The sequence below is a fragment of the Hippocampus comes genome, unplaced genomic scaffold (genome assembly GCF_001891065.2).
Source record: "Hippocampus comes isolate QL1 unplaced genomic scaffold, H_comes_QL1_v1.1 scaffold280, whole genome shotgun sequence".
NCBI lineage: Eukaryota > Metazoa > Chordata > Actinopteri > Syngnathiformes > Syngnathidae > Hippocampus > Hippocampus comes.
In genome coordinates, this window is record NW_017805582.1 from 169656 (window position 1) to 174596 (window position 4941).

At 42.8% G+C, this 4941-nt stretch overlaps 1 long non-coding RNA gene across 1 annotated transcript in view; it reads right to left on the reverse strand.

Annotated features, from left to right (window-relative positions):
* Positions 1-602: 602 nt before the first annotated feature.
* LOC109521846 (uncharacterized) overlaps positions 603-4941 on the reverse strand; it is a 16579-nt gene continuing 12240 nt past the window's right edge. Inside the window, exon 3 of the long non-coding RNA XR_002169442.1 lies at positions 603-758. This is a non-coding gene — a long non-coding RNA (uncharacterized LOC109521846). The remainder of the gene's footprint in view (positions 759-4941) is intronic.

Below are 4941 nucleotides of genomic sequence, written 5' to 3' on the forward strand. Positions count from 1 at the left end.
CCTTAAACTTTCTATAACTCGGTGGTGGCTTCAGCCATCCATTATGGCATTGTCTGCTGGTCAGGCAGCATCTCGGCCCGGGACAGAAAGAGACTGGAGCGACTGGTCAGGATGGCCAGTTCTGTCCTGGGCTGCTCCCTAGACACTCTAGAGGAGGTGGGCAACAGGAGGATGCTAGCTAAGCTAAAAGCTATGATGGACAGTCCCTCCCACATCCTCCAGCCCGCCCTGACAGCACTAGGTAGCTCCTTCAGCCAGAGACTGTTACACCCGCACTGCAAGAAGGAGAGATACCGCCGCTCGTTCCTACCGACTGCTGTCAGGCAGCTCAATAAAAAATAAAATGTGTTATCTATATCTATATTTATATTGCACTTAATTGAAAGGTGTACATTGAAACTAACGTTTATTTTGTGAATGCAAACACTTTGTTTTTCTTATTTCTTCTTTCTACCCACAATCTTGCTGCTGTAGACTGTAAATTTCCCCAGTGTGGGACAAATAAAGGATATCTTATTATTAGTTACATGCGTTTTCCATACCTTTTGTTATCCATGGCTTACTTGGTGTAGTTTTGATATGAAGAAACCAGTCCGTTTAGGTGCTTGAAAATAGTTTTACTCCAGCAGCACCAAGAACGTGTTACAGGCTTACTCGTGTAGCAATCAACAATAGAACTCTTACGACACCTTCTGGACGGGAGGTATGACAGCAGGTTAAAATGGCTGTACAACAAAACAATAATAAACAGATCTACACTTGGGTTTTTGTACTTTCTGGAGACTTGAGTTAATGGAAAATGTTTATCATATCAGGAGATTATGAGAGACTGAAATGCTTCATATGCAGTATTTGCGTCTTCGTTTGAGTAGACCTCGGACTAGTTTTGTTTTTCTAGGTCAAGCTTAAAAGCAGCGATGGAGCTTTGTGTTCTTAGTCTTATTTCTGATATGTGAGCTGCTGGTTTTATTTTTCTATCAAAATAACGATGGAAAACTGCAAAGACAGGTAGATGGTCACTTATATCATTAATGAGAAGTCCACTTTCCATTTTATGGTCAATCTTATTAATAAATATGTTTTCTATTAATGTGGCCGTACCAGCTGTTACTCTACTAGGTTTCAGGATTACTGGGGAAAGGCTGTTGCTATACATTGTATTTATAAAGTCTTTTTTTTTTATGTTCTTTTGGGTTTAATAAGTCAATGTTAAAGTCACCACACATTATTCGTGTTTTCTGATCGTTGGAGTAGCTTAGCATATCTGTTAGTTTTTTATTGAATGCATCAAGACACGATCCTGGTGTTCTATAGATACATTTTATGATGACATTTGATGCCTTTTTATTATCTATTTCAATAGTTAGCCAAGTTCTCTATTGTGCTTGTCAATCTCTCACTGTTACTGCATTTAAGAGCTTTGTCTACATATATTGCAACCCCCCTCATTTTTTGTTTTCCCTATTTGTTGCAAACATTTCAGATCCATCTATTTTCATTTCATTGTTTTTTTTTTTCATCGTCAAGCCAAGTTTCTGATATGGCAATTATTTTAAATTTATTGAATTTAGTCAAGTATTCTTTGATTTTTGTGAAGTTTTTATTGATACTTCTACTCTTCAAGTGTATTACTGAAAGTGCATTTTCCAGTTCTATAGTTGTGTTGAATTGTCCGTCCATGTAACGCTCAGAGTTTGTAATGCTGTGATTATTATTGAAGAAATGATTGTCTGGGCCCAAATTGTTCTCAGGGTCGAATGGCCTGTGGTCAAAGTTTGGAAGTCCATCTTTTTGGTATTTGAATTTCCTATTTCAGTCGAGAGTTTTTTGTCAGGTGGTGAACAGTTCTCAGCGTGCTACTTGATGATGTTGAACTCGAGCCTGTTGTGTTGGAGTACTGTTGCGGGGGTAGACGATCAGTTTGTCATGCCTCAAAGTAGGCAATTTCCCCTCTGTCACGTGCAGCTTTTTATTTTGGGAGGAGTTCATTTCTTTTTTTGATGCACGGCCTCCGTAAAGTCTTCGTTAATGTAGGTTTTGGAGCCCTTTAAGTATTTTGAAGTATTTTGTTCTCTGTCGGCAAAACCAGCCAGTCTTGATTGAGTATGAAAAAGATAAAAGCCTAATATGGGAGTATTTTGCATATGAGGCAAACGAACATGGCAAACCAAAAGACCTTGACTGACTGTGTACAAACAGTGCTTCAAAACGGTGGCGGCCAAGTGAAGCGACGCGACGATTTTTACAAAACACCTCAATGACCAGCACCCTGGCCTTCATTACGAATTCCAACAGGTAAGCAAAGCTCTCGTTCATCCTTGGCCTTATTGTATTCAACCAATTAATGATGTGAGTCTGGCTGATGGCCAGAATTATTCCGCGATTGGCTTTATGCTGAGTCAATGTTGTTTGTTTTGTTGTTAGCTGTGGGCCCACGGTTAGCTTTATGAATGTTATTATTAGCCATGAGGCACCGGCCCGTGGTGAGGAGCCTTGAGATTGCTAACGCAACTCACATAGTTTGTCTAAAAGATGCAGGCTGAAGCAGAGAGAAGTCGACCTGCAACTAAACGAAAAAAGCCACAACCTGCTCTTCCACTGCAATGATTTTTTTGTTTTTTTTTAATTGACCCAAAGTCTGGTGAAGCTGCCCAACTATAGAGCTCTTTCATGTTCACACTACATCTTGTTATGGAGTCCTGGGACATGCACAGCTTGTGGTTGGGCTGCGTTGGCTTGTATTCAGCGCACACAGGGGACACCGTGAGAGAAGCTGAAATAACAAGAAAGCATTTGAGCAGCATTACACATGCATGCCAGACTCCTGTGTGGAGTTTGCATGTTCTGCGCGTGCATGCGTAAGTTTTCCCCGGGTACTCCGGTTTCCTCCCACATTCCAAAAACATGCATGGCAGGTGAATGGAGCACTCTAAATTGTCCCGAAGTGTGACTGTGAGCGCGAATGGTTGTTCATCTATGTGTGCCCTGCGATTGGCTGGCAACCAGTTCAGTGTGTCCCCCGCCTACTGCCCAAAGACAGCTGGGATAGGCTCCAGCACCCCCCGCGACCCTTGTGAGGATTGAGCAGATCGGAAAATGAATGAATGAATGAATGCTCATCTTTTTGGTTTGAAAATATTGTGAGTTGTCGTCTTTTATTGTAACGGTTTCCATTTTGAGTGTTGGTTTTGAAATTTAGTTTTACTAAAATTTTCAGAGTGTGTTTGTTGGTTTTTAAACATTTTTATTGTTAAGGAAACATTTTGTTTTGGTTTATTTTCCCTTTGTGTTTGTATGACTTGATTTCAATAGTGTAAAAATAAAGGTAATGTTATGAATGGAGAGATTGTGAGGGAATTTTCATTCCCACGCTTTCATATTGTTTGACTGCAGTTTTTCATTGTTTCACTAAAGACTTGCTTTTGTGACAGTGCTACCTTAACCAGTCATAGTTGAGGTAAAAGTTGGTAAAATGAATAACTGCAAATTATAAAGTGTGTCCGAGTCTTCATGAGGATCTGCTTGTGCTGAGTGTGCATGAGCAGGTGAGAGAGAAATGGCAGATGCTGTGCTGAGGGTAAAAGGTCGCATCAACACAGCATGGAGCATTGCAAAGTAACTTTTGCTGGAAGCACGATGGTGCGCACATCAAGCTGCTCAGCAGACACATAAACAAAACACATAGGCAAACTGTAACCCAAAAACCAAATGTATAAAATAATGAGCGGACGCAAGATCGTAACGTCACATCTGTGCTTAGCAGCCAACACGAATGCACCCATTCGATGAAGAATTTTGCCATGAGACTGCAATTTATTAATACGGAGGCATATTTTGCGACTTGAAGATGCTTGCTCATTACTATCAATCAAGGTATACACGTGTAGGTTCTGCCAGAATCACTTTCAAGACCTCTTGTGGACAAGTGTTGACAGTTAGCACCACTAAATCATTGCAGCAATGTATCCGCTTTGCCGAATGTCACATAAAAAAAGCACTGATTAGAATAGACTGCGGAGAAACCAAGTTTGATGGAAAACTGCATTTGTGATTCTGAATTAAATAAAACAACTCCATATATTTGTCTTTGCGTTCATATTGCTCTGTTTTACTCTGCTGTACACTGCCAGATCGCCACTGCAAATGAACATGTCATCTCAAAGGACTTCCCTGCATCAATAAAAATAAATCCAACTTGAACCGAGAGCAGGTGTGGCCGATGTTCAACCCATGTTCCGCCGGGTCAAGATTGCTGATGAACACATTGACTTGTTGAGATTTTTATGGTGGCCAATATCCTGACACCAGCCAGGATGGAAATGACAATGCCAGCTACACCAGCATCCAAAGTAGAGAGAACACTGATACTAGATGCTGCAAGGAGAACTGCACCTTGAACTGAAGAAATATGTATTTTGGACAGTCAGCACCTTAGTTGCTTTCTACCGTATTTATTACCGATTTGTTTTACTGTTTGTTGTATATGTTAAATTGCTCCATGTACAGCACTTTGTATGCAGCGATGGCTGTTTGAAAGTGCTCTATAAATACAGAGCGGAAGGAGCGGAAGTAGCGGAGCGACAGTCATCGGGAGCGAGCGAGCGAGCGGCAGCCAGCGTTCCTTTCAATTGGGGCTCCGGCGGCGGCTGACCCATTGATACGACGCCGATGTCTGGGTTCGCACAGGGGAGCCAGCGGCGGTCGGCCCATCGGTCAGACATTGGCGGCGGGATTCATCCCGGAGAGCCAACCGGCGGATTGGTGAGCCCGGCGGCGGCGGCGTCGGCGGTGACACTCGCACCGGGATCACCCCGGGGAACCAACCGGCGGATTGGTGGGCCCGGCTGCGGCGACATTGGCAGCGGGATCCACCCCGGATAGCAAACCGGCGGATTGGCGAGCCCGGCGGCGGCGGCGGTGAGATTTGCAGCGGGATCACCC